At 40.4% G+C, this 21758-nt stretch overlaps 1 protein-coding gene across 3 annotated transcripts in view; it reads left to right on the top strand.

Annotated features, from left to right (window-relative positions):
- The first annotated feature begins 1085 nt into the window (after positions 1 to 1085).
- znf462 (zinc finger protein 462) overlaps positions 1086 to 21758 on the top strand; it is a 54906-nt gene continuing 34233 nt past the window's right edge. For 2 of the 3 annotated variants that reach the window (XM_074689933.1, XM_074689930.1), the window contains exon 1: positions 1086 to 1444. The gene's annotated coding sequence lies outside the window, so the exon portion shown is untranslated. Of the gene's footprint in view, positions 1445 to 9084; positions 9214 to 21758 lie in introns of those variants that run through there. The other variant, XM_074689932.1, reaches the window with a different exon arrangement.

Raw genomic sequence — 21758 nt, 5'->3', positions numbered from 1 at the left:
AGGATATTAAAAGATAAATGAGGATAAGTGTAAAAGGAAAACTAAGTTTTATTATTTTGATTTAAAGATACTTGCTAATACATTTGGATATATTTTTACTTATTACAATGGATTAAATCCATTTTTTGTATCCTTAAATAATGACTTTATCTGTATTTGTCTGGGGAATGTGGTTTATTTGAATGTCTAATTGAGATATCAAGAGAAAAATATTCCCAAAGATGGGTTTTTGTTGTGCATTACATGAAAAACATCAATAATTAGAGAAGAAAATGTGGAAATAAGCTTGAAATTTTAAAAGGCAAAGCTGTGAAATGTAAATCTCTTGTCAACTGTTTCCCCGAGGGCAGAGAAATGTAGCTGGATGACATTATTTACGTCTTAGCCAGGCAGGAGTAGATCTTCCACCAATGTGTGCCCCTTCCTACCGCTCACCCTCCTCCTCCTCCTCCTTCTCCTCCTCCTCCTCGCTCACCCACCCATCCTCACTCTGACATACATCTGAGCAGGACCCTGCACCTTTTGTCTTGGGCTGCCTCTTTGTTAGCAGCTGGTGGACAGAGCCGCAGCCTGCAGGAGGAGGAAGAAGAAGAAGAAGAAGCAGTGTGTTTATGAAGTGGCAACAGTAATGACAGTGTACTGCAACTGCATCAGCCATTTTTTATTTTTCTGAGTGATGGACATAATGATTTAGAAACGTTAAATGTTCATTATTGTGATTTTATTCAAATAAAGATAGGGTATGTTGATTTTAAAAAAAAAACAATTTTTATTAATTATTGTTTATTTTCATTGATTAATTCGATTCATTTATATGTTTTTATTATAAGGGATTTCAAAATTGTAAATTTTGTTTTCTATCTATCTATCTATCTATCTATCTATCTATCTATCTATCTATCTATCTATCTATCTATCTATCTATCTATCTATCTGTTTCTGAATGAGGTGAACAGCAGCATCATCACCACCAAAGTGAACTGCAGATAACCCCATGACGTGGCAAACACACACACACGCACACACTCACTCTGTAGGTATGGAAAGCCTATATAAAATCTACAGAGAGTATCTGCTGCTGCTGCTGCTCTGAGCCGCTGATAAGGGCTTTGCAGGCGACCTGACTTCAGTCTACATGAAGGATGAGCTTCTCAGACAGAGACGTTGTCCATCCTGCTGATGCTCCCTCGTCTCATCGTAAACTCTTGTGCACCCTCTGGTGCTTGCTAGTCTCCCAAACTTCTTTGTGTGTAGCCTGCTTTGCAGATTGTCTTCCTTGTCTGTGTGGTTGCTCATTATTCAGAGACAGACGGATCTCAGGTCATCTGCAGCTGCAGCAAAGGAGAAGCAGGAAAGATGGCGATCATCCATTAGACCGACCGGGCGCACGCATGAAATACGAGGACAACTTTTGGGAGGATCGCTTGAGGAGAAGATTGTACCAGTGAGTTTTTGCTCTATATTTCCAGTATCGCCAAAGATTTCGGCTGGGCTTTCAAGGTCTGCGAGAACGTCGCTATGGTAGATCATGGGATATTATTTGGAGAGCGCCTCGTGAATGACCTGGAAAGAGCTGACCCCCCCTTCTTCTTCGTGTCTCCTTTAGTCCAGGTCCTTTTGGAGAAGAAGAAGGGAAGCCGGGGCTAGATTTTTTAGTCGGGTGGGCGCTCCATGCAGGCAAAGTCAAGTGGGTCTTCTCGCCAGTTAATATCCTAACCCATGTAGTGCGTCTTCGCTATGTCGCCTGTCGGTTTGTTGTCAAAGTGACACAAGGAAATGGACGCTGGCGATGTTAAAACGAGGGCTTTAGCGGAGTGTTTTGTTATTCTGACATGTCTGGTCAAGGGAATTACTGTAACCCCGGCTGTGCATGTGTCCCCCCTCTGCTTCTGCCTCTCTCTCCTCGGCCGGCTGTGCGTGCGTGTTGTTGCGCGTTAGCTTCATGGGAGAAGCCATTGCACGGATTGCTCTCCTCTCCCAAAGCAAGCCTCCATTAGCGACACATAGGAGCTGGCATCCAGTCACACACACACACACACACACACACACACACACACACACACACACACACACACACACACACACACACACACACACACACACACACACCATGAAAGCCATGTCCAGTGTGAGGAGGATATATGTGCTCCCCCTCCTCCTCTGCTCCTCAAATTTAAAAAAGAAACCTTATCTGGGGACGATTCGGACTCGCTTCTCCACAGGGTTGGAGCTGCATGACATCTAGATGGTTCTGAAATGATTGCACATGCAGCCTGGCTTCATTTTACCTCCTGTTTTGTGTTTGTTCTGGGTGCTTATGGATTACACATTGTCCCCCCTCCTCCCCTGCTCTGTGTTTGGATGTCTAGTCGCTGTCACTCGTCTCAAGTCAGGTATGTCACACTAGGAGGGCTTCACCATAAAATGGAGGAAAGCAGATGAGTCTCCAAGGAGAGCCCTGGAGTCAGACAGGCAGAGGAACAAAGGTTGTGTTCAGAGAGAGAAAAAATCGCCCACAACTGTTTCTGTCTTCTTCTGCTGCTTCCTCTTCTTCTGCTTCTTTTTGTTTTTTTTTTCAAGCTCGGAAGTTTAGTCAGCCAGAGGAAGCAGAAGAACTCAGAAAGTGAGGCGTTGAAGGTGGACTCCAGACTTTTAACTCCTTACAGGAACTTGAATTAAAAATGATTAGAAGGAGTTTGACCGGTTGATTTATTCTTTTTTTTGGAAGATCTTCTTTTTCTCTGGACAGGATGTGTTTGTAATGTTTGTGGGACTCGTTAATGAGTGGAATTTTAATGCTGAATAATGCAGTGTTTGGACCATGCAGGTAGTTAATGTTCAACAAAGTGGTCCTAACACACTCACATACCCCCCCTTTCACACTGTGTGTGTGTGCGTGTGTGTTGGCTTTTGAAGTCTTGGAGAAAGTTCTCAAATGCTCCTTTTGTTTTGGACTCTGAAGTTGAATTTGAGCGTTTTGTTCTTTGCATTTTTTGGTAGTTTCATGTGACATTAAAAGTTGCATTGGCTTTATTTTCTGCAGCTGGTCATCTATTCTGAAACTCCATGTTGCCTTGCTCTCATGTGTACAGGTTTGTGTGGCTTTTCACACCTTATATTCTAAAGGTGTCTGTTGGCCAGCCTGTCAGAAGAGGTGTGCAAGCAAGAGCCTGTTCCTCTGTGTGTTCCTCTGTGTGTGTGTGTGTGTGTGTGTGTGTGTGTGTGTGTGTGTGTGTGTGTGCTCGCGCTCTGCAGCTCCCCTGGCCACTGTGTGAAATCTTGCTGACAAGGAGACTGTGAGCTTGACACAGTGTGCTGCGACAATGCCGAGGCTGAGGAGAGCAATCAAAATGGTGGCGATGCTCCTTCTCCCTGGCGTGGCATGCAGGGCAAACAGGTTCTCAAGGAGGAGCTGATAGAGGACGGCCGGGCGGGGGGAAATCTGCTGCCGTCGACACATTTGTCTGGCAGACGGGTGCAGTGCATGTAGTCTAGTGGAAGGTAGATGTTCTGCAAATGAGCTCAGTGATTGAACTCGGGTTGTGATTGTCATGTTTTCTTTTTTTTTTTTTCTTTTCCTCTGGAGAAAACTCTGAGGTTGTCTCGTGGATTCTGGCGCTGTGGGCTTTCTCTGTGCACGCAGACTTCCTGCAGAAAGTTTCACAAGTCTCCAGCACATTCTCACAGTTTGTAAAGCTCATTCATGCTACGCTAGCAGCTAATCTGCATGCTGAGGTTTTCAGGTCAACCCACCAGCTGGGGTCATGTAGGTCATGGCTGTTTGCTTTCGCTGTGGTGGCATTTAAGTCAAATAAGGATCTCATACTCAAGTGGATCCTGAATCACAGAGGCCTCTAAGATCTCCACATTGTACTGTTATTTCATTTGTTACCGTTTATTTAATATTTCATATTTTGAAGCTGCGTCTTAGAAGACCTTGGTGTAAAAATACAAAATCTACTCTTTAAACGGATTAAAGCCAGCCTGATCTACTGAAAATGCTTCTATTTAAACATCATCCTTTATTCCTGCCAGTTAAGTTAAAACACTAAACATTTGTCCTTGGTTCTCCAGTGTGAGAAAAAGATGCTTTCCTCTTAATTATAAAGCAGTGTCTTTATTTTCTTCAATCTGCATGTTGCTTTCTTGGGTTCTCATTAGACACATGGCTTTGAGTAATTCTCCAACTTGTACTACTTAAAGCAAATTGTTTAACCAAGTGTTAATCATGTCATAAATAAGACAATTCTCAGTTGTAGCCTGAGCCAAGGAAGTATCACAACATACAAGTTGAAGTTAATGTGACTCCAAAGTGTGAGGCTTTAAAGGTGGAAGAACACACACACAGGAACTTTACTCTGCTTTGAACAAAACAAACTCAGGGGACATCTGTTTTAAAAGGCCCTGATGGGGGCCCAAGACTGAGCAGGTGTTTCAGCCTTTCCTTTAATGTTGCACATTTATATTTCTGGCGTTGCTATTTTTCCACAAATGCAGCAGTAGTTCATAAAATAATCACATGATGATACTTTTAATTGTGTGTTAAACATGGAAAATGCTCAGGGAAAAGTTTAGTTTAAAATGAGAAACACATATGCAGTTATACTACAATTTACAAGTGTATGTTTGCAGTGTCCGCTTGAGGCTGGCTCCAAAAGCCCCCGAAGCTGCATACACTCTTGTCAAAAAGTCTATTTTTTTCAGCAAATAAAAACATGCTTACTACCTGGTATAAAACAGGTTTGGTCTGTATCTCAAATTTTCTATTTATTCACATTGTATTTATAGTGACGTTTTTGGAACTTATCAGCTTTGAAGATATTAAGATTGAGGACTTGACTGAGAGGTGAGCACACAGTAGCTTTAATTGTGGTCAGTCTTAAGACTTGCCTCAGCTCAGCTTTTTTGCCTCATGCTACGTCGACTGAAAGCTAGGGTGATTGGAGGATTGAATATTTCAAGCAAAAATAGTATAAAAATGTCACTGCTAACTATTCACCTATTATTTGAATAATTGATTATTCCGATAGTTCCCTGCCCCCAGGAAGTCATAGGGAAAGATTGACTTATTTAGTAACTGAGAGTAACTGCAGAGTTCTTCTGGACACAACAGGTAGCGATTATATATGTACGGATGTGATTGATATTCAAGTAGTACTTAGCAATGTTTGTACTTAACCTCATATTTTGTTTATTAATTCATAGAAGTTCCTCTTAGACTTCTTTGGGGCTGCAGAGTTCTGTGTGTTTTTCTCCAATCGAGCTTCCCAGAAACTACTACTTGGAGGTTGTGCTGCATGGAGCAAAACAAATAGAAAAAACATTTTTTAAAGATGAGCTATTAATCAGGAGGACTAATCATTTTTTCATTCAATAATTGAGTATTTGAAATAATCAAAAATAAAGATTCAACTCTATTTAACAGGCTCGAAACTCCTCTTCAGATCCCAATGAACGACTGTTAATACCTGTTTGTGTTTAAGCTGTGATGAGAACACCCGCAGCCAGCCTGAGCTGTAGCTCAGGTTAATGGTGGCTGTTATGATGCTGTAATGCTGTATGAATGTAAACAAGCACAAGTTATGGATGGTATTTGGTACTGCAGCATGGTTCAGCAGTAATTTGATCTAGATGATGCAGGTTAAGTTGTATGTATGCTTGTTAAACTGGCTTGACCTGGGCATTATGGAAGACTAGGGTGCTAGCTCTGCTAATCTTAGCCTCGCTTTGGAAAAACAATTTGTGATCACGCTTAGCTATGCTAAGTTGATGCTATGAGTTTTTTTTACCTTTTTGTCAAAGTTATTATTATTATTTTTTTATTTGTATTTTTTTTAAAGGAAATTGATCCCTTCAAGACATCTATTTGTATTTACAAATATTATTCTTTTTATCCAGACCTTTGTAAGTTAAGTTGTACATGGCATGTTCACATGCGTATATTAATACTTTGAGGCGCTACAAACGCTGGATGACTTTCTAAATCTGAATTCAATACTGAAACTCGTACGGTTGGTGCAGTTCAGCTGTAAGGTGACAGGGCAGAACTGAACCATGGTGGGTACTTATAGAGTAGAATTACATAACTGGACTATTGGAGGCATTTCAGGATTACGCTTAAAAAGCTTGTCAGAGAAAACGGAGGATTTAACAAGAGAGACTTCTCTGATGGTTTGAATGCTGGAAGGAAGTGGTTGGGAAGCTCATCACTCACTCACTCATACTCTTTCTGTGTATCCCTCTCAAACACACACACACAGACACAGCTGTCCCCCCCTCCCTGCCTCTCATTCACTCACTCACATTGGGTGATGCACTCCTCCATTCTTCTCTACCTGGGGCACTGAAGAAGGCCAGGGAGACGCACAAAAGCAAATTGAAATGCTCCAGTGAGTGCTTTCTTGACATGATGCATGGCTCATGCGATGCAGCCCAGCCCTGCTGCTACACTTGTAAGCTTGCTGGAACATACTGGCCCCAGTTCAAAACACTATAGTCATTACAGCGCAGAGTAAAACCCCTCTTTATCTCTTTATCTCTTTGACTTTATTTATTTACACTTTTTCACTTTGATTCAGGTATTTGATTTTACATTGTTGTGGCAGTGTTGCTAAAAAAAACCCTGCAATGATCCTTTAAATAATTGAATGCTGTATACATGACTTAATTACTGAACAGGCCTACTGGGCACAGGCTTTTGGGCCCTACACCAGAGACTCTTACGTGCGACTGCTACTGCTTTTCTTCCTTCAGGACAGGCAGTGAAATTACCAAAACCTCATTTAAACATGACAGAATGATCCCAAACAGACATGAAACAACTACAAAGATGTTTCAAACAACCACAAAGACACACAACTACAAAGAAAATGACTAGCAAGGAACACAAACAACCTCAGAGACACCTGTGACTTCAAAGAGGCTCAAAATAACAACAAAGACATGTTGCATAACTTGCGCAAACAACTACAAAGAGGCACAGACCACCCTATAAAGAACCAAAGTAACAAAAAATAATTTAATGACCCCTTAGATGGATAAATGACTGCATAAGGTCACAGATCGTTTCAAAAGGACACACATGACATCAAAGAGATCAAAGAAAAACACCAAGCACTAAGACACACACACACGACTCCTTAAGGATACAAGCAACTACAAAGACACACAGGCCACTCCAAAGAGATACAAAACAAGATCCACCAACGAATGACTAAGACTCAACTATGACTCCAGTAAATTGAAGAAAATTACAGAGAAGAATACACAACTTTGTTACACTATAAGCACACTGCTGTTAGATCTGTAGTTTATTACTATGCAGTAATAAGAAACATACTTATCAGATTGGCAGTTTGTGAAGTTAGCGTCTTTAGTAAGGGATTAAATTTAACAAATCATTATGTGCTGAACTCAAATTGGTTTCTAATTAATTAATTTCACTTTGCTAAGTGAATTAAAACACAGTGCCTGATTTACATTTGTAATGATAGCTTGCTACATTTCCTGTAAGGAGTTATTTTTCTGATGCATAAACAGGCTATGTAAATAAAAATTAGCCTGTTAGCAAGAAAAAGATTCAGTTTGTGCTGTTTGGATCTTGCTTTTTTTTTTTTTTTTTTTTTTGCGACATTTGGAAGACAAGTTTGAAAGGCCTAAAATGCTTGATTTTAAAAGCCATGGTAGAGACAACCAGTGTGATTTGAATTGTGACCCTGTTAACTGCCTTCTTTTAGCCTGATGCATCTTATATATAGGGATGGGTACCTATCACAATTGAACTGATATGGTACCGATGCCCGGTACCTGGCAATAGGTATCGGTGCTCAGCGGTACCAATTTCCAGTACTTTTTTGTGTTCATGTGGTAAAAAAATTCAATAAAAGCTAGTAATAAAATCTCAAATGTCTTTAATTTCACATATTTATTCTTCAATATATAACCTTGCAATGCTGTGTTCATGGCCAGCATGGAAAATTACCTATTCTCCCAGTCCCTCAAAGTCACAAGGATGCATTTAGGTACCTAAACATGGTACCTTTTGATTTTTCATGAATCGGTACCCAGTAGTTTTGACAGAATTCGGTCAGTAACTATAAAAGTATCTAATTTCGGTACCCATCCCTACTTATATAAAGAGTAAACTGATGTTACCACATAAAACCCTCAGACAAAACTAGGATGTATTCTTGTGGACTCTTTTCTGTTTTAACAGCTGTTGTAAACTTGATATTCTGAGGCTTGAAGAGCAAGCTTGTTGAAAGTTGTTAGATCAAGTGTTTTACATCAGAAAGTGTGTTGTTATTGATGATGGCAGGGGAAGTAACTGTAAATGCTTTGCCCAGCAGGCCCCATACTCAAAAGTTCCTGTACCTGTGGACAGCACTATCACATTGGAGGGACTTTTCAAAGACTACACCTACCCAGGCTAAATTTGAACCTTGGTTCTTGTTGAGTACCTCAAAATGTCTCAATTTCCTGCTGTGGAAAGTGTCTTTATACTTCAGGTGTGGTTTGTCTGTAATGAAGGGACGGTGAGGAGCATTTAAATATCTGTGACTGAAGACCATTGTCTCACACTCTGAACGCGACTGTGTTACTGGGCAGCCTATAAGCCTTTTTGCTTCACATCAGGGTTTTAATTCAACAAGGAAGTGGCTTCAGGAGGCTGTCGTTCCAGTTTCTGTTGTCAGTTGCCACCTCGGAGCGCTGTAAAACTGGTTCCTCTTCTCTGCTTTCCATCAGAAGATCAGCAGTTCAAGCGTCACCTTTCCCCTCCTGAAAACACAAACAGCTCTCAGTTTCTACCCCTGCTCGTCCCTTTCACTCCACATTTGTTTAGCATATGGAGAACTAAGAAATGGAGGTTTCAGTTAAAAAGAAGCTGTGCTGATGAGACAGTTTCTTCAGTGAGATAAATGAAGCCACCTCCACGGCACTCTCAGGTTTCTCTGAATTCAGGATTTATGTTCTTCTCCTGTAAGACACAGAGAACTAACTCTGTCAGCATGGAGCTGCCTGCGGTGGAAAAAAAGCCCTGAATTCTTTGGAGACGCCCGTTCCTTGGGCAGTGTGGTGCCATCGCACAAGGCCTTCATTGAGCAGGAACAGGAGTGGTCTTGTAGAAGGGATCCACTCTGGCTCAGCCAACGAAGCAACAGAGCTGTCCAAGGACGATTAAATATTTAGAAGCTTGGAAAGGAGGTCTCAGCGGTAAGTTAATATTGATGGGTCTCTCATCTTTCCCGTCTCAAACTTGTTGGGTTGCTTTAAGGGGATGGTTTGGTGAACCTGGAGAGGAACTTATCAGAAGCTGTAAAAACCATCCGTCTCATCATTCTTAATCACTTTCTCTCAGACTGAGCCGGGTCATTTTTGATGTTTCAGCTCCATTTTTAAAAGTTTCCTATGTCTTCTTTGGGTCACTCTGAAATTCTCCATCCTGTCAAGCTTGTAACCTCACCCACTCGCTGTAACAGGAGTAACTGCCATGTCAGGCTTACAAGGAAGTCAGCATTGCAGTGTTTTCTGGCACATGTCCACTGAGCAGCACTCTTCAAGAGGGCCTTCACTGCATCTCAGTCTTTTCTTGTAATCTTCTTAATTGTTTCTTTTTGTTGGAAGCAGATTCTGCTCGAGGTGTTTTAATTGATCAGAGGACAACGGAAGGAAATCAAGGTTTGAGACTTTTGATGAGTCTCATCCAAGATCAATGAAATCATACTTTGGAGTTTTGCTCCTTGATAGCTGACCTCAGTCTGTTATTCATACATGTTTTCTGAGATAATACAGCATGAATTCCAGACGGCAGGAGATTGATTCACTTCAGGAAGCGGTGGCTTCATAGGAGAGATGGACTCCAAGGCTGCAAGGAATGTAAGGTTTCCTGGAGTAATTGTCTTTGTGGAAAAAAAAAGAACACTTCCTGGTTTCTCTCCAAATCTGTCCTTGGACATCCTTCACTTGCTCCACTCTCCGGTGGTGTTTACACAGCCTCTGAACCCTGTTCTTTTTTAACTTTCAGGAGATCTCCACTTACAATATGTTCGACCGAACATCTCGCATAGCAAACATTTTCTCCCTTGCAGTAGCCCACTTGTGTACAGACCTTGATGGATTCCTTTATTGAGAATTTTTCTCTCTGCTCGAGGGAAGAAACCTCTTGAGAAAACCAAATATATCTACCTATTCAGATTGTAAAAATAATCACGCCTGAGGCTATTAATTAAATTATGCACTTAATCATTTTTAGATGGAATATTTAATCATGTTGCTCAGGCTTGCTCCAAGTTTGATATTTTTTAGTCGACGAGAAAGGCTTATACCTCTTTTATTGAGCATGTTGAGCTATTTAAGGTCACCTTTTAAAGATTTATGGATTGATTTTGTTCACAATGCTCTGTTCAAAAAATAGCACCAGATCTTTAAAGAGACTCAAAGTGATGAGGATCTCTGAAACTAGTTTACAACATGTTGCAGGGATTGGGCCTCAAACACCAAAGTCTGCCCATAGCTCTAAACCAGACCGGCCAATCAGAGGACAGGCCAATCAGAAGAAAGGGGGGTTGTGGAGCAGGGAGCCTTAAAGGGACAGCAGCCAAAACAAAGCACTTCAGATAGGGGCTGAAAAAGGGGTTTTCTAGAACACCAGAGTGAGAAGAATATGGATTAAGAAAAAAAAGTGAATCTTGTAAAGCTACAGAGGAGGAACCCGTAGGGATGGGTAGCTTTCACATTTGAAACGATGCAGTACTGATGCCCGGTACCTGGCAATCGGTACTGGTACTCAATAGTACCAATTTTGGGCTTTTTTTGTGTTCATGTGGTACAAAATTACATTTTTTTTTATAATAAAATATAAAAAAATTTAATTTAACATATTTATTCTTCTATATATAGCCTTGCAATGCTGTGTTCATGTTCAGCATGAAAATCGCCTACCTCTTCCACTCCCTCACAGTTACAAGGATGGACCTAAACATGGACTTTTTTGGTTTACGTGAATCGGTACCTGGTACTTTTGACAGAATTCGGTCAGTACCTATAAAAGTACCCAATTTGGTACCCATACTTAGGAACCAGTAAGACAGTACAAAGCATAAATAAACCACAGTACCCCCTCTTTAAAGCTCCCTCTTCCCTGTGATTGGCCAGCCACCTGGAGGCTTTTTGGGGGTAAAGCTATGGGTAGACCTTGGTGTTTGAGGCCCACCCCTCTAATGTGTAATGAACCAGTTAGGAGATCCTGATGGCATGACTTCATCATTTCAGCAAGTCTCATGAAGATCTGCTGAAGATCTCATGCTGTTTTGAAAAGGGATCATTTAAAAGGTTTACAGAATCCACAACATATCTGTAGTATGAACATCCAGCTTTGTTGCTTTATCCATGTTGAAAATTTAGGAAAGCATAGTACCCCCTCTTTAAGTTTTGTATGACAGATTGAGTGAAAGCTCCATTTTTAGAGACACAATCCTCAGAACTCTCCAGGATGTTGTCTCCAGCTTTGAAGAACAGCAGAGCTGCTCTCTAGGTGGCCATCTTTGCAGAACAAAAACCACACATCTCACTTCTGCTTTTTTTTTCATCTCGCCCTGACAGTCTGCAGAGCAGCAGACAGGAGGGGAAGCTGCTCACTCTTAAAGCTAAACACTTCCATCTGTGTAACAAGATAGCAGAGCGAGCAGAGGCAGCTCCAGCAGGACGCTCAAAGAAGACCTTGAGGAGCTTACAAAATGGTGGACGGCCAATGCCACTGACACTCCAGCGTGATTGGCTGTGTCTCCTTGGCCACAGTGGGGCTGGCTGTGTGAAATGGAGTCCCTCTTGTGTGTGGAGCGTTGGCCCAGCCTCAGCTCTGATGCAGAAGATAATTCTGTCAGCCCCCAGAGAGAGGGAGAGGGAGAGAAAGCAGCCAAGTGAGGTGACTATTCCGAGGGAAGGTTGATCTGTAGAGAACTCAAACCATGCATGTCTGCTCGCTTCCACCTCTTAGCCTCACTCAACTACATGATTCACTGGCTTCTAACTTCTGGTTATTAACAGATTTTTTTATTTTTGCATTCAGACATGCAGTGGCTTGAAAAATAAATAGATCAGCCAAGATGAAAAGATCCATTTTGTTTTTTTGAACAGGAACGAGTAGAGGGACTGACTATGTGAGGGTATTCATTATCTAACCTTCACACTCTACAGGCTTTAGCTGAGGGATTTACCAGCACTCTGTTTTTGTTGCTTTGTGGAAATTTCAAGCTTGAAGGTCACATAAATATCGCAGAAAGCTTATGATTAAAAGGTAAAAGCAGGAGATGTAAAAGACCGTAAGCGCTACATTCTGAATGAACTCGTATTATTTTTTGTTGAGGTTCCACCAAGACGGTTCTCAAATGGATGACAGCCGTCAATACTGGTCTCCTCCAAATCTATTTGGTCGTTATATTCTGCCCAAAAGAGGTCAAATCTTGCTTCCGAGAGCTCTGTTTTGCAGCGCTCTTTACAGAGGCAACAATCAGAGCCTTTTGCTTAAATACAAAGACTCCCCTTGGATCAAGGTTACCTCTTCCATACTCGCCAGCGTCTCTATTTTCAGAGCCGAACATGTAATCACAAAAGCTGGATATCTTTGATTGGGAAAAGGAATATCTTGGTTTGGAAGGAGGGAATATGAGGAGCGGGAGAGGAGCAGTGATATTAAGTATTAAAGGCAGTCTGACTGAGCGGGTGATGTCAGGTAACCATCTGTCAGAGGGAGACGAGCTGACACAGGCGCTGTCTGACCTTGCAGTATGGACGACGCTCACATAAAATGGAAAACGATGATCTCTTCCTGGGATTAGCATCGTGTTGCAACTAGAAGCCAGAGCACAGGCCTTCCAGTCCCTCTCTTTTCCTGCTTCTCTTTTCTTTTTGATTTCTTCTGGCTTGATTGAAGGCCTCTGTCAGAAGAATATGTTGAGGTCTGAAGATCTAAATCCTTCGTCCCACATAGTTGTCTATTCCTGAAAAGGTGACACATGATGGTATCATGTTTTGCTTTAGCTTTCATGTTGACTGTTAGTGTTTTCACAGTATCTTTAGTTCAGTATTGAGGCTTATTTCCTTTGAATGTGAAAATAGATAGATGTTTTAAATCTCACCATCAGCTCATCTCTAACATATTTTATAGAATGTGAGGGTTTAACCGGTTTGGTTTCTCCTTCCAGCTACTGTACCGGTCTGAGGTGTTCTGTTTTTGTTCCCTGACCCGTACCATCATAGAAATGTTTATATTTCTTATAGTTTTACAGTTTTTTGCTGAATCAACCTTGAAGAGTTTTCTCAGGGTATTTTTCTTTGTTGTGTTTAGCTGGTCTCACTTGAATTTTTGGTTACATATCTCAACACTGCCTCTATGGTTTCTAGTGGTACTGCAAAACTTCTTTTCCCCTTAAAGTGATACTCTGGGATGGAACAAGTTGGGTCCTATCACAAGGTTTAGGGCAGAAATTACCCCTACAGCAGTGTTTTTGTGCAGCAGAAGCCCAGGGCGCTCGCACCAAACACCCCCTCCCTGCTCCTCTGCCGGTTGCCTCTGCACTTAGATGGGGCCAATTTTTACTTGACCAAAAACACAAATAAACGGACTCCCACTGAAAAAATCTGATATCGGTCTGCATTCACGCTTTATTCAGAGAATTTTCAGCGCGCTACTTTCACACAAAAACACCGCTAAATAAGGCTCTAGTTCTCGTCGTGTCTCTTCGTCCTGGCAGACTACCTGTGTTTGTTTATATCTGGCACACTGTGCGCGCGGACTGATACACTAAGCTGTGAGCGCCTTGTAGCCAGCTGTGGCTCTGCAGCGGAGGTAGCACCGTTTTACGACACAATGAGAACTAGAGCCTTATTTAGCGGTGTTTTAGTGTGAAAGTAACGCGCTGAAAATTCTCTAAATAAAGCGTGAACGCAGACCAATATCAGATTTTTTCGGTGGGAGTCCGTTTATTTGTGTTTTTGGTCAAGTAAAAATTGGCCCCATCTGAGTGCATAGGAAACCGGCAGAGGAGCAGGGAGGGGGTGTTTGGTGTGTACACCCTGGGCTTCTGCTGCACAAAAACACTGCTGTAGGGGTAATTTCTACCCTAAACCTTGTGATAGGACCCAACTTGTTCCATCCCGGAGTATCACTTTAATCAACTCCTTATGATATATGGATCTTTTTTTTTTGTTTTGTTTTCTGAAAAAAAAAAACTTGAAAAAATGATTTGGAAAATTAATATTTTGTCAACCGCTGCAGCTACATGCTTATCAACCATAGGAACATGAGTCCAAATTAAGTCCTGGGATGATGAATTCACAGATGTCCAGGAACTTTGGGAGGCGGGGCATGCAAGCTGAACGTTTCCTGCAGTTTACAGTAACATCAAACACAGCTGTGATCGACTTGGTTTTAAAACTCTTTAACAAACGTCTTCTTTCAGCTTGATGGTGTGAAATTGTCTCTGCCAGCTCCTGGAGACCTCCAGCTGAACATGTTATTTACAACAATTTTAAAAACATGGAAAAAGTCCTCTGAAATGTATCCTTGTTCAGTTTTATAAACGTTTATACGTGTCAATACATTTTTGTAAAAGATATTTGAGAGGCATCTCACTGAAAGTCGTACAGTGTTACACCAGTCAAAGCTATTTCTGACTTTTTGAAACAGCTTTGACTGGCGACAGTTTTGCCACTAGCTGTGTCTCCGTTCACGTGCAATAATGTACAATCAAAACAAGCATAGGCTAAATCTCTTCCAGGCTAACAAGCTAACTGCAATGCTAGACAAAATCACTCCAGCTAGTGATCACCTTCTATGGTGTCATTTATGCTGAAAGCCATGTTAAATTACTGCCCTCTATTGGTCCGGTGGCATGTTGCAGTTATTTTTCTTTTCTCCTTGTGTCACTGGCCTGATGTACATAATCTACCTGGGTCTTCAGCACATGATGGGAATGCAGATAAACAATAGGCTATGCAAACCCTTCAGATCCTGGGAATGTTTTACTGGGCTCTAAAGCATCACACCTCATGTGAGCATCCAGGAAACCCACAGATAAATGTGTGAATGCTTTAATCTCATCAATAACTGTGTTCGAAATCAACTGTTATGCTGAAAGCCTTTTTCTTTATCTCCCTCATTTTGTTCCTTTTAACCTGGATTCAGTCATCCTTATAATCTGATGGTAAGATAACATGATCTTCTACCATACCCACAATCCTTAGGGGTCGCTTGGGCCTGCAGCGGTGAGATGTTTCCTTTTTAACACTCTCTGAATGTGACACCGGTGAAGGTCAGGCTGCAGACAGATCACTAAAGCTCTCTGGATCTCAGCGTCTGAAAGGCTCTGCACCTGTATTTAACCATCCTTTGAGACAATCTGGGTTTGCCAGTTTCCTGAAAGCTACAAAGAATCCAGACTCTATCAGTTTGTTAAGGTGAAAGAAAGTTGATTATGAAAGGCATGTGGCGTCCTCTAATAGTGATTGTAAATGTATTTATATTCAGTTTGTTGCGCTGTAAAATCAAGAGTGAGTGGAAGTATTAAATTGATCAATTTGAAACATTTAGATAGCCAGGAAATGTCAAAGTGTTTGTAAAAAGCACGGGCAGCAGAGATCAACTGATGAGCAAACAGATAGAAGATCTGATTTGAGACTAGTTTTTTAATGCACTGAAATGATGCCATCAACATTCAGGACTGTATCTACATCTGGTCAGAGATTTTTGTCGTGTTAGGAGGAAGTTCTAAAAAAAATTACCAAGAGGCAACCAGCAGGCTAAAAATAACTGAGGCATTGTAAAACAGAGTCTGTTGAGCCACAACATGTGAGACTTCTGTGTTTGAACACCTCTAGGTAAAGCTTAAGACAAAAGAAGCTAATCTGAATTCTGCAAAAATTGTTTATTTCTTTCAAAGAGAAATGATCTTATATTCTGATGAAACCAAAGGTATTCTATCATTTTATTCCCAAAGAATCATAAAGTACAGGCAACAACATGTAAAGGCAATGCTCACCTTCATCTGATACCTGTCATACTCCACAGCTGTTTTACAGGTTTGAAAGGAATAAAATGATTCAGGAAACCCAAATGTCTAATTGCTTTAGGTCTATTCAATTTAAACTCCTACTGGTGTAGAAGCCAGCCAATTACAGCTCATATCATCTCAGAAGTTTCTATTCGGCCAAAATTGTGACAACCATGTAGAAAGCGCTCAGTGCTACTAGCTAACATCAGCACATTTCGCTTTTATACTCACCTGTTCATTTCGTTAGCTTAGTTAGCAGCTGGCTTGTGTAGAAATATGTAAACATGAATCTAAAATATTAGCAAAGGTTGAAAAGGCTTCATTTGGATTTTAGTTTTAATTAAGTCATCACTATTAAGTCATAGTTTTTATTTATTAGTTCTTGTTTTGTTTTTTTTGCATTAAACAGTTTTTTAACACACCCAAATACAGGATCACGGGGTCCATAGGTGAACAATGTCAAACTGACCTGACACGTTTGGCTAACACTAGCAATGCTAGCACCATCCATTTTGGGTCCTCCTTACAGGTTTACTTCACAGCACAACATAGCTGCATATAGCGTTACCAGCATTTTAAACATCAAAATACAGTCAAACCAAACTGCTACATGTCTACATACACAGGTATACCTGTGTCACAGGTAGACTAATGTCACATGTCTGACTCCTAATTAGAGCACAATCTATGAAGAGTTTTCACATTTTTGCTAGTATGAGCCTCTCTAAGCTTTTGTTCATACCAGATTGAGTAAGGGAGTACCAGTCGACCCCCAGTGCTAAGAGAGGGTTTCTGTTCTGGACTGGTTAGCTGGTTAATGGTTGACCCACTTTTCTGACTCCATATGCTTCCTGAAGCAGATTTGTTGGCAGATTAAACCAGGCTTTTTTTTGTTTGTGTTTTTTTGGTCACGTGTCTGGTAGTATCTAAAGATAATGTAGAAAGTGTTGCAACAATCTGAGACATTTTGAGCCTTTTGCCTACCCAAAGTTGACTGAAGTTTGAGAGCAGTGTGTGGTGGCATTGTGGGCCAATTATACGCATGTTTTGTCAGGTATTAACTCCAAAAGATAATTAATACTGTTGCAAAATATAGCTTATGATTAAGAACATGGACTATTTAGTGTAAGAACTACAAAAAAAGAAAATCAATTGTTATAGTTTATTGAATCCAAATGTTTTATGTTTTTCAAATAAGCCATAACTTCAGTAAGAACTTTTTTAGTTTAAGGATTGCGTGCTGGTCGTTTTTTTCCAGCTTCATTTCATGTCATGTGTATCCCTTGTATTCCATTTCTTTCAATGTCTGATGATAAAATGTTCACACTGAACTGTATTGACTGCTCACATCTTCTCTGAAAAAAGCCTGGTCCATTGATTGGTCAGGTCGGATCGATGTTTCATCTCCGAGTATTCAGACTTCCTCAAATGAGCAGCACCATGTGATCACATCATGTCACAGGGAGCTTTGATCACAGGCTGACAGGATGGAGGTGACTGTCCTGCCCTCTGTTGTTCTTATCATCCAGGAGCTGAAACACTGTTGTAATGAGACAGACAAGCTCACTAAGGCTGTACTTCCAGCTAGAAGTTGGAATGTAATGCTCGAAATTATTTTAGGACAGCAGGGGCCATAACAGAAGTAAACAATGATAAAAGAATTTAATATTCTTTTAATCAATTTTATTAGCCAAGGCAGATTTTGTGAAGATTGTATCCTTTGGTATCTTTGTCGAGCTAAAAACCTGACAGCTTAAGCTGTAAGGTGACTCAACACCTTTGTGAAAAATAATTTGAAATTGATCTGTTTTCACCAAATAAACAATGAGCATCAGTGACTCCCACCTCAAGTCTACAATACAATATCTCCACTTTAAACTCTTGCCAAAGCAATATGAGGCTCTCGTGCAGTGTTGTGGTTGTGTCTGTCAATATGTTATTCCTCTGTGAAAGGATTAGGCAACGGCACAGTATTGAATATGAAGGTCAGTCAGGTCAGAGCAGCTTTTGAACTACTGTTGTTATCTGCTACATTACCAACAGATAAAGGCCTAACTGTGAGCCAACAATAGTGTAAGCTGCCTGCAGGCCAAAGGATAACTACAAGCCAGTTTTTTTTTATTTCTTTCTGTCTGGGCACCATTCCTTAACTGAACCAAAATAACTCCCAATTTGTGTGTTGCTACTTTTGGGAGATCCTGTTTTATTTTTGTGTCTTATATTTAGAACACATTTTATTATGCAGGTTCTGAGACTATGCTTTGAGGCTTGGTAATAGTTCTATGTATTTTTAAATGGGTATCTTGGGTAAGACATCCTCCTTTACAGTGAACTTGTGAGCATATAAACATATTGATAAGTTACTGGCTAGTGTAAGCATTCATTTGGAAGCATATTTCTGGCCAAATGACCAATGTTGGCTAATCTTTACTCCTTTTCTTGCTCTGTGTTTGGTTCCTACCAATTTCTGGGAGAATGCTTGTTCTAAATTATATGCTTGGGTTTATCTGCTAGCTGTTCTTTGTACCTGTTAGCTAAAAAACTAAGCCTGTTGTTAAAAGCAGTACCAGAGCTATACAAATTCATGGATAATTCTCTAAAGATAGTCTTGAGAAAAGACTTTTTGAGTCAGGGGACTACCTTGGTATTTAACACTTTGCTAGCTCTGGGCTAATATGCTTCCAACAGTTAGTGGTAATATTGAACCTTGTAACATTTATTTGGATGCATATTTCTGGCCAATACAGTATGTTGGTCAAAAATTACTCATTTTCTTCTCTGTATTTGCTCCCTACCAATTTTCAAAGAAATACATGTAGTTGCTAAATGCTGTGCTGGGTTTATCTGTTAGCTGCTAGTTGTGCCTTTTTCTTGAAAACCCTTTGCTTAAAAGCAGCACTGTAGTAACAATCTGGATCATATGGTTGTGATTATTATTTTGAGATTATTAAATTCTCAATTTCGATTACATAATCATGACTATTATTGTAAAAAGAGTGGATTGACAGTAACTTCAGCTAACCAAATATATTCACACTTTGATGATGTTAGCTAACATGCTACTATGAGTTAGTGGTAATAAAAAACCCAATTACACAGAAACATTACAACCCAAGGTTTTTGGTCTTAGTGTAGAATAAAAATCACTCATTGGATAAAAATGTGGGAGAGAAATAAATTCACAGCAGTAGCTCTGTGTTTTATTGTAAGAACTGAAATTTAGATGTTGTCACAACATTTGACTTCCACAGATGTTAGCATTGAAACTGACCCAGATGGACTTTTTTAATACAGCTAAACTTATTATTGGTTGTTAAAAAGAGTGCTTTGGTTAAGTGAGTTCACTACAGCTGAAATAGGATTGGTGTGTTCAGGTTTCCCACAGATGTGGAAGAAGTGACTCAGTTGAGCCTCCAGTCAGTCTGTGGTAGAGTCTCTATTTGCAATTCAAGGAAGCCTGAGCCTGAGCTGTTTATCACTGTTCACTGCAAGAAGACAACTTTTCAGCCTGGTTTAGTTTTGGATAATTCAATTACAACACCATGTGTCTGTGTTTTATGGATCATTGAATACACACAATACACCTTTTTAAAAATAACTCAGAGCATTTTATAGAAAGTGAATTCTCACAGTGTCTGGTTTACAGCTGCATAGATGTAGCAAAGTGGTAGAGTGGGTCATCTCTTAAATGCGGGCTTGGTGGTTCGATTCTAGCTCTTAAAGTCATGATATGTGAATGCATGTGAATGGGATTAGTTAATACTGGTCGCCTCCCACTGCCATCAGTGTAAGAATCATCATCTTTTTATTTATGATCTTGGTTATTGTAAAAATGCACAGTACATAGATGAGAGGAAATACAGAAAGATGGGTATTACAAGTCTTTAGAGTTCCAGCCCCTCTAAAAGTTTAGTACAACACAGAGAAAAAGCAGAAAATCCCAACAATAAAGAAGCGTTAGAAACTTATTTTAAAATGCTTTATGCTTAATTACTGTTATCAGGAGACAGTGGCTGCCAAATCATAATCTCATTAATTTATCAGCTCAACTGTGCATGGATTCATATTGTTAAGAACACAGATAATCTTTAACTGTCAATCACCCCTGACAGCATCAAATGTAGCCTGTCATATACAATGTGTTTCATGACTTTAAAACTTCATTCACTGGTGTTTAAACTTTGTATCAAATTACTGCAAAAACTTAGCAACAAAGCTAAAACCACCTGCCCTACACCCTTTAGTTCACCCTGTGTGTGTGGTAAAAACAGCTCCTACCCTCATAGGTACTGACTGAAGGTGTCCTGTGGTATCTAGCACTGAGACGTTAGCAGCAGATCCTGTAAGACCTGTATGCTGAGTGGAGCCTCCATGGTAGGGCAAACCAAGATAACAGCAGGTTCAGACTCATTTTTAAACTCAAGATTAATCAAATATCATTTAATCACCAAATTAAGTCAAAAGATCTACCAAAAAGACAAGGTTTTTGGTTAGATTCAGTGTCTAATCTCTTGCGGTTGTAAAAGCTGTTCATTGCTGCCAATGCTGTTGCCCTGAAATGACTGATTTTAGGTGAGGAAGTGATGTTGAGCTCAGTATCTTAGTTACTCATTTTCACTATGTTTATCACAGCTTTTCACTCTGAATAAAAATACCTATTTTGTTCTACAGCAAGCATAATAATATGCCTTAAAACAAATTGTTTTTCTCAATATAAGAAAAATATCAGAGGGAGGAAAAGGAAAGGCAGCATTTGTGGCATTGATAAGCAGCTCACAGTACCTGATTATTAGTTATTTAAACAGTGAGACAGTGTGCCAGCATTCAGAAGCTGCTGGTTATGAACCTGTTTGCCTTGCCACCACCGTAGGGTGTGGCAGAGGTCTTGTACCTGCAGTAAATACATGATAAGATACCATTGGCAGAGGAGTATAGCTGAACTTGTGTAAACAAATCTCCATCACATCAGTCCTGTATCAGTGTGATATAAATCAGATATTTCCTGATTTTAACAGCAAAGTTGGGTTGGTGTGTCCTGTTGTTCTACCTCACATCACACAGAGTAGTCTCTACTCTTTGGTCGTCATGAGGCCATAGTTTGAGGTTTGTTGATATGTTTTATTTGTGTCAGATCTGCTGTGTGGACATCTCCAGGGCAGATGACTTCAGTGAGGGAGTAGCCATCTTGATCCCCAGCTCCCTGCTGTTTCCCTGGTCTTGTGACGCAACATTTTTTTCTTCTGCAGACACACTGAGATCTTTCTCTTCTAAGCAAACCTGGCTTGGAAATGCCTGTGGATGAGGCTGATCAGAATTTGAAGTATGGTACAATTATCTTCAGGCTCCCTAAAACTAAAAAAAAGGGAAAGAGCATCGATTTGTCTGTGATGCTGTCAACTAACCCCTGCAGAAATCAATTCCCATGGCTCTGACTATCTTCTGGTATTGCTGATGTATTTTTCCTCCCAAAAGTCTGCTGTCATTCACAATCAATGGGTCATTCATTATTGCTGCTGTGCGAGTTGACAAGATGCACATCCTGTCTTGTTTGCTAGATGAATTATCCAGAGCAAGGATGCTTGCTGTATAATAATAATGCAACACATCGGTAGATTTTTCTCCCCCAGACAGACTGAGATGATAGCACTAACCAACAGTTAAGGACAAAACCTCTGTACTCCTAATCAGCTTAATGCTGGCTTACTCAAA

Source organism: Halichoeres trimaculatus, unplaced genomic scaffold, assembly GCF_033239565.1.
Source record: "Halichoeres trimaculatus isolate MK-OKI-2021-1 unplaced genomic scaffold, fHalTri1.1 fHalTri1_scaffold_16, whole genome shotgun sequence".
NCBI lineage: Eukaryota > Metazoa > Chordata > Actinopteri > Labriformes > Labridae > Halichoeres > Halichoeres trimaculatus.
This window is presented reverse-complemented; position numbering and strand designations above follow the sequence as displayed.